This window comes from Pseudophryne corroboree, chromosome 5, assembly GCF_028390025.1.
Source record: "Pseudophryne corroboree isolate aPseCor3 chromosome 5, aPseCor3.hap2, whole genome shotgun sequence".
NCBI lineage: Eukaryota > Metazoa > Chordata > Amphibia > Anura > Myobatrachidae > Pseudophryne > Pseudophryne corroboree.
The window spans coordinates 527,019,118-527,031,979 of NC_086448.1; positions in this window are offsets into that span (position 1 = coordinate 527,019,118).

Consider the following 12,862-nt stretch of genomic DNA (forward strand, 5'->3'; position numbering starts at 1 on the left):
CCCCTGGACTGATAAGGCAGAGGGGTAGCATCCCATATAGGGCAGCACCCCTGGAATAATGTGGCAGACAAAGAACAGACGTGCAAGATGGAATTGTTCTTGGGCCCTCTCTCCCACCCTTATGTTGTATAAACAGGACATGCACACTTTAACAAACCGATCTTTTCAGCAACAGGGTCTGCCACATGACTGTGGCTGAAATGATTGGTTTATCTGGGTCCCCAACAAAAAAGAAGCAATTAATCTCTCCTGCAGCTCTGGGCTTGCTGCCTGACTCCATCCCCTCCCTGGCTAAAAGCAGCACCCGCTGGCGCAGGATACCGCCAATAAGTTTCAGGTATACATCTTTGGGGAACTGCTGCTGAGCGGATTACTTGAAACTAGCCAGTGGAGCAAGTGAGTTAAAATAAACGGGCATAATACAGTCGTGGATACTGTCCGTCTGCGGTCATTACACTCACTCCTGACCACTGGACTTCTATAACATCCATCCAGCATTGGTATAGTTTACAGGCATAATGAATTAATGAACTGCTTCTACTAACCTGCTACTGAGCTCAGTGTGCCAAAACTACTAATTACCACTAACAGCCGGCTTATGCATGAGAACTAAGCTTTATACAACAGGCTATGTGTAGGACTGTCAGCAAGTCTTGAGATACAGGACTTTTGTCTTTTGAATTGCATGATTACTTTTAAGTTGTGACTTAGAATTTAAGGTGTATAGTGTCTATTTTAAATTATTTTTACCATTAAAATTTGTATATTTACAAAACCAGCAGCTGTTGCACAATTACCTTTTTAGAGCGCCCACATTTGTTTTTATTTTGTTGCTATCTTATTCTTGATGGATATCCAGATCCCCTGTTGTGGGCAGCCAGAAAAGTAGTGAGCAACATTTAATTTATTAATTTATATATTTTTAATCATTCATTTTTCAATTAGCGCCCATGTTTTCTGTGTTTTCTTTATGTATATTCCTCTTTTGAGGTCTGATTGTGAGGTTGCTTGTTTTGTAAAATGACCACACTGAGGTGTTTAACAGAGAGACTAGAACGGAGACAGAAATATTCACAGGAACCAGTGAAAGGATAAATTAATGTTACAACTAGTGCAAATAATGATACAGTATGCACAAATGATTTAACAAATTGGAAACATTGTGTATAGCAGAAGCATGACACTGGTGGGATTAATCAACTTTACAAAAATACATAGACAATAAATGTATCCCGAGAGGGATCCGCTTATTTAAATCAGCATCAGTTAAGGATGATGCAGAATTTGTGGCTAGTTGGAACTCAATACTGGACGATTGCTCATTTAAATTAATGGAACATCTCGTCCAGTATAGGAGTTCAAAAGTTAAAGTAATACAGACTGAAATTGAACGTATCCAAGAGCTATTAAAGCCCTATGAAAATTATGCGGAATTCTCAGAAAGGGATCTTAGAGTTAACAAAAAGATCGAAGAATATGAGCAATCTGTTATCTCCAACAAATCTAAGAAATTGGAATGAGATAGAGGGGATTATGAAACTGACATGGTCAGAACATATAATAGGAGACGTGAGTTCTCCAGATCTATCACTCGAAATTCTACGAGGGAGTATACAAATAAGGGGCATAATTATACCACAATGAGAGATAGATCTAGGAGTGCCACAGGCAAGTGGAAGATGGAAAGGAGGAGGAATGTATCCCATAGAGTTAGCCCCAATAGGGATCTACGGGGTGTTGTCTTGAAAAATAGGTACGAATGTCTAACAAGGTATGAGTATTCCCCAGCCTCTATAGAAAGGGGAGGAGCAAAACCAAAAAGACCCCCACAGAGTCAGGAGACGACTCGAGAGAAAGAGCAGGCCCATTTTTTGGAATTAAGTCCACAAAACTAAATCCAACAAACAGTCCCAGTATGAATTATACCAAAAGAGGGAGAGAAAGGGACATAGAGGATGTAGGGGAGGAAAACAGCAGAAAAGGAAAAAATCAAAGACACCATTAAATACCAAAGGTATATTCAATTTATCCTCCAGGGAATTAACCAACTCAGAAAAAACATTACTGAGTAAAGGTTTGAAATATGCACCTGCAAAAAAAACAAACCTATTTAGTTTATTTGTGGACATTAATAGGTTCACAAGAAATCTCAGTAGAAAACATTATTTTGCACACAAGAAACTGAGATCTAAAAAAGAAACTGATAATGAAAATGTTTTACCAATACTTTTAGATGAGTCAGATAGAGAAGCGGTTGAAACCCTGGAGGATCTTCTATCAGAGAACCCAAATGGTGCAATTACCCCATAAAGATCTTTTCAATAAACGAAACAAGTAAAGAGAGTAGACTTTTTAAGAAAAAGTCAGATTTTTATCCTTTACAATTTAAAGGTCCATCCATAGTGGGATTCTATAATACCACCATGGAAGACTTTAGACGACTCTGCTTATCTGCTGAGAAAAACCCAGTAAAAGATAATTTGAAGGCCAATGAGAGGAAGGCTCTTAAGGTTTTAATGTCAGATACCAACATAACTATAAAAATGGCCGACAAAGGGGGTGGTGTAGTGCTGCAAGATACATTGAATTATATGAAAGAAGCTACTAGACAATTAACGAATACCTATTTTTATGCGGTACTGCCCACTAACCCCACAGCGCTCTTCCTTAGAGAGCTTGGAGTTCTGTTGGATGAGGCACAGGACAGGGGTGCAATATCCAAGGATACACGGTACTTTCTTTTTCCATATCACCCCATCACTCCTGTTTATTATAATTTGCCAGGATTCACAAGACACTCACCTCACCCCCCGGGCACCCTATAATTTCGGGAATAAGGTCCATCACATCTAACTTGTCACACTTTGTGGATGCTCTCCTTCAGGGTTATGTAACACAACTTAAATCCTATATCAAGCATACAACCCAATTCCTAAATATGCTTAAGGACATTAAATGGAAAAGTTCGTACCAATTCCTTACATGTGATGTTGAGTCATTGTACTCGAACATCCCACATGTAAAGGGTATCGAAGTAATTTCAAACATTTTGGAGAGGGACAATACAGTTTCTGAACAGTTTAGAACCTTTCTGGTGGCATCCATAAAGTTTATTCTAGAGCACAATTATTTTATGTTTGAGCACAAATATTATTTACAGTCATGTGGCACCGCCATGGGGACCTGGTTCGCCCTGAGCTACGCCAACCTCTATATGGGTGCGCTCGAACAGGAGCTCATCTGGGGGGCGGACCTCGGGACGAACCTGGTCCTCTATGGATGCTACATTGATGATTTATTTTTTATTTGGGATGGGGATGTTGATTCTATTCACAATTTTGCTACACACTTTAATAGTAATAGTTATGGTCTTAAATTCACTCACACAACCCATCCTCACTCCATCACCTATTTGGATATTGCGCTCCTGTCCATAGATGACTGTATACATATGGAAACTCATTTCAATACAGTTGATGCTAATAATTTTCTGAGTTATAATAGTAGTCATCTCCAAGCCTGGTGGAATAATATCCCGAAGAGCCAGTTTCTTAGGCTAAAAAGAAATTGCTCTAGGGAAACAAGATATAGGGAACAAGCTTGTAAGACACATTTGGCCTTCCAAGAACAAGGCTATCCTGATTATGTGTTGACAAAAGCCCTACAAGAGGTGGCCCTTAGGGATAGAACCACTTTATTGAGGGATAAAAAACATAAAATACATGGAAGTAAATTTGAAGAATTAGGCTCTTTCAGAGATAATTGTGTGTTTGTTACACAATACAACACACACGCCACTCAAATTAGACAGATCATCCATAAGAATACTCCTCTACTTAATATTGATCCCTTACTAGAATCCAAAATTGGGAATAAAATAAAAGTAGTCTACAAAAGATCAGAAACCCTACAATCTAAACTAGCTCCTAGTATGTTTAATCAAAATAAGAATACTTATTTAGATAAAAAGAAAAATGGATAAAGAGACTCTTGTGGGGAGGCAACTACAAGTGTTGTAACCATAGGGGCCAGTTCTTCCGATTGGCTTAAAATGAAACCTCAGGGATTTTTCAAATGTGCCTCATCTAGATGTTTAACATGCAATAATATAAACCCTAGAAATAAACTATGTAGATCTAAAACTACAGGTGAAGAGTTTGTTATAGCACAGTTTTTGAACTGTAACTCCACCTACGTAATTTATTTAGTGGAATGCGGTTGTGGTATCCAGTATGTAGGCCGCACCATCAGGAAACTGAAGGTGCGGTTTCTTGAACATAGAAGGAACATACTTAAGAAATGCCTATTACATAGCTTATCTAGACATACTAGTTCCTGAGAACAGGGCGCCTTAACCAATATCCAGGTATTAGCTTTGGAACAAGATAGATTAACAGAAAGAGGTGGAGATCGGTTTACTCTGCTTTGCAGAAGGGAGGCTTTTTGGATTTTTCATTTAAGGACCCTTGAACCACATGGCCTTAACGAAAATATTGAATTGAATAACATCAAATGAGCATGTTAGTATAAGTATGCTTCTTGCTTCCCATTGTTGTTGCTCTTCTCTCCTCAGTGGTCCTCTTTGCACGTATCCTTTCTTCTTCACCGTTCTCTTTTTTCCTCCTCTCCTCGGATTATCAACTTATTGGAAATTAGGTATTGGCCATTTAGCCATTTGTTTTGTTTTTTTGTTTTTTTCTTTACACTTTGTATAAAATGTATATTACCATATGCTACTAATCCAGTCCCTTTAGAATATAGGGGTCTTTGGGGACCTATGGTCAAGACTTTGTAAAGATCTGTTTACCTCCATAGATAATGATTGCTCTTAATAGATTAGTGTATATAAATGAAGTATTGCCATTTTGTCCAGTCTGTCTGGTTTCTGCTATTTTATTGAGTGTACAAATAAATAATATTTTATGTGTTTATTAATTTCTGATCCTATGGGTGAGTGCCAGTAGTGCATCCCCATGGAATAGGTGTCAGCTAAAATAAAATATATATTTTTTAGGACTCTAGACATGGTCCATTTTTAATATGTCCTGTTCTAGGTATACGTAAAATGAGAATTGCAACTATACATTATTATTATTAGTTCACAATTAATCTCACCAAGGAAGTTCTTAAAGTTTAAAATAAATTCCTATCTATGCAGAACTATGCCATTGAATACCTCATTGTGGTCCTAAAGTCATATATATATAGAGACATTTGTCTATGTGTTCTATGGATCAGATTATCCTCTGTTTTCTATATATTTAGTGAAATGTTTTATGTTTAATATCAGTTAGAGGAGTATATATACCTTTTAGTATATATCTATATATATGATTATTATTGTTGATTGCTGGTTTTTTATTATATCCTGGTGACAGTGCACATAGAGGGTTAAAAATAACCCATTCAAGTGGTAACCAATAAGGAGCTTTAAGCTGGTATAAATAGAGACCTTGAACCTCCCCAGTCATACCTCTGATGAAACCGCCCCCTTTAGAGGCGGAGAAATGAATCAGATTACTATGACATGACTGTGGAACGCAACCGGAAGCCAGAAGCCCCGAACCCGGAAGCCACGGCAACACAGCGTTCCCTGCAGCTCTGGGCTTGCTGCCCGACTCCATCCCCTCCCTGGCTAAAAGCAGCGCCCGCTGGCACAGGATACCGCCAATAAGTTTCAGGTATACATCTTTGGGGAGCTGCTGCTGAGCGGATTGCTTGAAACTAGCCAGTGGAGCAAGTGAGTTAAAATAAACGGACATAATACAGACGTGTATACTGTCCGTCTGCGGTCATTACACTCCTGACCATTGGACTTCAATACCATCAGTCCAGCATTGGTATAGTTTACAGGAATAATTAATTAATGAACTGCTTCTACTAACCTGCTACTGAGCTCAGCCGGCTTATGCATGAGAACTAAGCTTTATACAACAGGCTATGTGTATGACTGTCAGCAAGTCTAGAGATACAGGACTTTTGTCTTTTGAATTGCATAATTGCTTTTATGTTGTGACTTAGAATTTAAGGTGTATAGTGTCTGTTTTAAATTATTTTTACCATTAAAATTTGTATATTTACAAAACCAACAGCTGTTGCACAATTACCTTTTTAGAGCGCCCACATTTGTTTTTATTTTGTAATTAATCTCTCCTTGCATAAACTGGCTCTACATTGGCAAGATGTCGTCCTCATCCTCAGCTTCTCCCCCCTTCAGTGTTTACATCCTCATCCTCACAGAGAAATAATATTCAAACAAACAAACAAACAAACAAACAAAACCACATCATTTAGGTGTCAGTGGACTGCTTATGTTATTATCCAAAGTTTCTGAACTTGACAATGATTTATGATGAATGCGCTGCAGGTGACATGTAAGGGAGGATGTTCCAAGGTGGTTAACATCCTTACCCCTACTTATTATGGATTGGCAAAGGCAACAGATGATTGACACCTGATTTGTGGAGAAATAATTCCACACCGAAGAGGTGGCTTTTTTTGTATTTTGTCCAGGCATGTCAAATGGCTTTTTCATCCTTTGGCCAACAACTGCCTCCACTGGTGCTTTATTCAAACAAACCACATCACCATCAGAATCCTCATTGTCAACTTTATCTGCAGCACCAGCTACCCCCATGTACTCCTCATCCTGGTGTACTTCTACAGTGACATCCTCAATCTCAATATCAGCAACTGGACTGGCAGTGCACCTCACAGCACTTGCAGGGGGCATGCAAAGGGTAGCAGGAGCCTCCTCTTCCCATTTAGTGTTGTGAAGGTCAGGCCTAGACATCGCAACCACAGTCAGTTCCAGCACCCCTGTATTTTCAAAACACCCCTGTAATTCTACAGCATACAAGACAGGTCCAGTGTACACTGATTTTCACTGCACCCTATAATAATTACAGCATACAAGACAGGGCCGGTGTACTTTGATTTTTACTGCACCCTAGAATTATTACAGCATTCAAGACAGGGCCAGTGTACATTGATTTTCACAGCATACAGCAGTGTGCTTTTAATTTTTAACACCTGCACCCCCGAATTTTTACAAAATACAGGGCCAGTGTAATGTTATTTGAACAGCAACACCCCTATATTTTACAGCATACAGCAGTGTTATTTTATTTTTTAACAACTGCACCCCTGAATTTTTACAAAATACAGGGCCAGCAGCACCCCAATATTTTACAGTATACAGGAGCAGTGTGCTTTTAATTTTTAACAACTGCACCACTGAATTTTTAAAACATACAGGGCCAGCAGCACCCCTATATTTTAAAGCATAGAGGAGCAGTGTGCTTTTAATTTTTAACAACTGCACCCCTGAATTTTTACAACATACAGGGCCAGCAGCATCCCTATATTTTCCAGCATACAGGAGGACAGTGCCCCTCACCCTGTACAACACAGTGACAGCCAGGACAGCAACACCCATGTACAGCTGCAGCACATGAAACACCAGTTACAGCCAGGACAGCCAGGACAGCACCCCTAACACAGCACAGGTACACCACAGTGACTGCAGCAGCACCCCTACAGAGCACACACTAACCCTACCTGACTCCACCACCCACAGAGTGACAGAGGTCTGTCTCCCTCACTCTGGAGTCTGGAGTGAAAATGGTGGTGATGCGTGGCTGTTTATATGGAATCCAAAACCTGCAAGATTATGACAGCGGGATGATGACATTTTGCCTCATTCTGGTTTCCGAGTCTGTCTGGAAGTCCTGAGCCGGACTCGGATCCGAATTCAGGGGAGTTTGGTTCTCTGGGAACCGATCCCACTAATCTTTAATTCAAATAAGAATATCAGTGTAATTTCCCAGCATTTGTTATAAGCAAAGGTTAAAGTGACCTGGAATGGTGCAGAACTACGTTCCATCAGTTCCATTTTGAGCTGGAATGCAGTTCCACCTCCTCCGGTTCATCTAACCCAGGGAGATGCCAGGCGCCCACTGAGATTTTGTTACCAGTGGGCGCCTGGCTCCTTCCTCTCAGCAACAGCCAGTGGCAGGAGCTCACTGCTGAGTTATGGCTTCTGGCTCCCGAGTCCCACAGAGAGCACTATGGGAGAGACTTCATGATGTCCCTCCCATAGTTCTGAGGAGTGGGTGGCCAGGTGGAGGGCAGCATTATGGAAGCAGGAGCGGGGATGGTGAGTATTGTGGGGGGGTTTTTGTGTGTGTAAGTGGCACTACTAGCAGGGGGGACCAACTGCGGGCATATCTACTGGGGGCATAGCCACTGGGGACAAACCAACTTGTGGCATATCTAGTGGGGGCATAACTATAGGGGGTATAACTACAGTGGGCATATCTACTGGGGGCATATCTACTGGGGACAAACCAACTGTGGGCATATCTACTGAGGGCATAACAATAGTGGGTAACACTACAGCTGGCATATCTACTGGGGTCATAACTACATGCGGCATATCTATTGGGGGCATAACTACAGGGGGCATATGTACTAGGGGCATAACTACAGGGGGCATAACTACTAGGGGAATAACTACTGAGGGCATATCTACTGGGGACATCCCTACTGGGTGTATAACTACAGTGGGCATATCTACTGGGGTCATATCTACTGGAGGCATAACTAGAGGGTGCATAACAACATGAGACATATCTACTGGGGGCATAACTACAGGGGGCATATCTACTGGAGGCATATCTACTGGGGCCATAACTACTAGGGGCATATATACAGGGGACATAATTAATGGGGGCATAACTATAGGAGGTATAACTTCAGGGGTCATATCTACTGGAGGCATAACTACAGGGGACATATCCACTGGTAGCATAACTACAGGGGGCATATCTACTAGGGGAATAACAACTAGGGGCATAACTAATGGTGGAATAACTATAGGGGGTATAACTACAGGGGTCATATCTACTGGAGGCATAACTACAGGGGACATATCTACTGGGGGCATAACTACAGTGGGCATATGTACTGGGGGCATAACTACAGGGGTCATATCTACTGGAGACATAACTACTGGTGGCATAACTACAGGGGGCATATCTACTGGGGACACAACTACTGGGAGCATAACTATAGATGGTATAACTACAGGGCTCATATCTACTGGAGGCATATCTACTGGTAGCATAACTACTAGGGGCATAACTACTGGTGGCATAACTATAGGGGGTATAACTACAGGGGTCATATCTACTGGAGTCATAACTACAGGGGGCATAACTACAGTGGATATAACTAAAGGGGGCATAACTACAGGGGGCATATGTCCTGGGGGCATAACTACAGGGGGCATATATACTGGGGACATAACTACTGGGGACATAACTACTGGGGCATAACTACGGGGGCATTACTACTGGGGACAATGCTACATGGGTGCATTGCATAGGGGGCACTTTATAATGGGCATCACTCCTGGGGGCATAAGGGGCACTACTACTGGGGTCACTGTATAAGGGGCACCAATACTATAAGCTCTACATAAGAGACACTATAACTGTGGCACTACCACTACAGTGGGCATTGCATAAGGAGCACTACTACTGAGGGCATTGTATAAGGGGCACTACTGCTGTGGGCATTATGTGTATTTGGGGTAGTGATGAGCGGATTCGGTTTTACTCGGTTTTACTCGGTTCTCAAAACCGAATCTTATTGGCTATCCAAAACACGTGACATCCGTGAGCCAATAAGATTCGGTTTTGAGAACCGAGTAAAACCGAGTAAAACCGAATCCGCTCATCTCTAATTTGGGGTGCTACTACTATGGGCTTTGTGTATAAGGTGCACTATTGTCATACCATGAATAAGGGACACTACTATGTGGTGTAATGTGAGTAAGATTGTGCTACTGTGTGGCGTAATTTGCGGCATGAGCAATCCCTTTGTTACACAAGCGTAGGGGGTTGAGTTCCACCACCTCTCTAGGACCATTTTAAGCACTGGTTGTAAAGCACAATGATCTCTATAGCTACATGCAGTTTCAAATAAGGTCTCGCATGGCCACATCAGAGTATATATATATGTGTTAGGGGCTCATTTAAATTTGGATGTACAGTAAGTAAATTTTATGACACAGCGATCATAGGGTTTTTTTTCACAATCTCCCCGAACTGCTATTTCAAAAATAGGCAAGTATGTTACGACCCATGAAACCCTGTGTATTTTGTGTGTAGCTTTCACAAAATTTAGAAGGCTTCTCTTTTACCTCTGTAAAATAAAAGAATCATTGAAATGTACTTTTATATAAAAAAAAAATCCTTATCTGCACGCTAGCTGTAATATTCGGGGTAGCTTGGCTTTTACCAATTTTTTTGTCTGTGACTCCACCTCCTCTTTCTGCTAAGCAGCCCATGCAGTGACAGCTGTAGACAGGAGTGAGGTCACTGCCTCCTGAACTGAATTGGTTGCTTATGGTGAGGAGACAAAAAAAGGCGTGTATGGTAGAACAGGGGCAGATTCTCCAATTTCTATATAACTTCTCCCCCTTGCACCCCTGCTTTTAATCTATAACTTTAACACCCCAATCAAAGTTTTCTCCAACTGTGCTACCGCTAAACCTCTCACCCTCTCCTCTTCATTTGGACTTTCCCAATAGATCTTTTCAACTCGATGGCCATCTTATGTTTGTCTTCTCTCATCTCTTTATTGTTTCTAACTTCAACAACTCCCTTCCTCTCTGTGGCTACCACATACATTTCTTTGACATTATCCTTCCTACTCCACCCTCCTCTGCCCACTCTTGATGTCCTTTACCTCATCACACATACATACTCTACCTCCCTTGGGCCCCTGATCTAGTTATTGATAAAGATCTGTGTCAGACCATTTTTGTTGATTTTGGTTTAATTTTGTTTTACATTTACTAAAACAGCTAAGATCACATGCTTTGGCCTTTTTTTTTTGTTTCTAAAGTATTGTTAACCTCAATAACATTAATTTCCAGGCAATTTTGACCACAGTGCAAACTGTGAAAAAAATATATGTTGTACAATATATATTTTTAGATGCTGTAATCATCTGTACATATTATTTTCAGCCTCAATGTAGGATCAGTTCCTGAAAGTTATGCTCGATCTAGAGAAGGTAACCTAACAACCTGTTACAGTAGTTTGTCAACAACGGGTGGAGTGCCTCAAGTTGTTTCAGCCAGCTTTACGCATGGTATGTACCATGTAAATAAATATGTATGTTATTGACCAATATACACAATTCATTTTTGTATTAATGAAACACATTTCTACTTTATTGCAGACATTGTGGCAGAAAGGGAGTGATATTGTGCCGAGTCCTGGCTGCAGCTCCCTTGTATGGAATCCAAAACCTGCAAGATAAACAATATTTAGAGGTGGTAAAAATTGACTGGAAATGAGTAGAAATTAATGTTATTGAGGTTAATAATACTGTAGGAACAAAAGCAAGCCAACATTCTGTGATTTTAGCTGTTTTTATGATTTTTTTTCTCAAAACCAATACAGATCCAACATATAAAGGAGATAGAGATCCAAAACCAAAACCCAAAACCCAAGATTTGGGCCGGTGCACATCTCTACTTAAAACTGACCTCATATAACTTCTCACTAAATTAACCATTTTGTGTCCAGCCCCCGCTGTACATTGCTGCAGTTAAAGTGATGGTGCCACAATGGCACAAATTCACCAAAAATCGCCACATCCAACTCCTAGCTACACACTTCACTGGGGAAGAGAACTCGATATGGGAGACTGGCCTTCTCTATCAGAAGTGCAGGAGAAGTCTTGTTAGGGTGGCAGCATCTATGAAGTGTGACACTTCACTGTGACATTATAGTCAAGTATAACACTCCCACTCCCAGTCCACTAGTAAAATGGAGGAGTAACACCTGAAAACGTTATAGGTAAGAAAATTCCATGGTAGCTGATGGCACTGAGAGGTCTAATCATGAAGCAGCGAAAAGTGTGGAGAAGTGAGCCAAAGAAGAAGTTGCCTATGGAAACCAATCAGTGCTGAGGTAACATTTAAAAATGCATTTTATGCAATTACACATAGCAGCTGATTGGTTGCGATGGGCAACTTTTCCACTGGCTCACTTCTCCACACTTTTCACTACTTCATGAATAGACCCGTTTATGTGTGACCCCTACAAACAGGCAGCATCGCTTTTTTTAGCATGTGATAGATAGATAGATAGATAGATAGATAGATAGATAGATAGATAGATAGATAGATAGATAATAGCTTCTGTACAAGTAAAGCATAATGTTTTGAGAATGACAATAGTGAAGACTGAAGCACTGTTAATGAAACATGCTGTATTTGTCTTCACTGAAATCCATTCACATAATCTATGTTGTAGATTCAAAGTTTAAACCATAAAAATGGTATGCATCGTCGTAACTCCAATATATGTTAAATTAAGATAATCGAATCATCATTCACCAGCTACATTACATTTTTACCTCAGACACCAAGTGCTCCTGTTCAAACTTTTATCTAAAATATTCTTTATCATCTTTTCATTAGGCTCTCACAAGCTGATGGTTTCTGAGTTCCCTGGGTAAGGATGATGTGCTGAATAATGAAAGCTCATTATTTCTCCACAGAATGCTTGTTAATTCAAATGATGATATTAAAACTATAGTAGCCTTTAGCGCTGGGGTGATTTCTAGCATACTTTATCATGTATCAATATATACTCTGTTTGTCAAAACTGCCCAGGGCTGGGGCTGACATTCTCTCTGGAGGAGTCTAGTGCTTCAAGAGACACTGAATACACCAAGGTGACAACTTGCAGAGTCTGCGCCTCTAGGAGACAGAGAGATGAAACTTGAAGTGCCATTGTCCCCCTTGATTTCCTTATTAATATTCATAAAGAGACAGTAT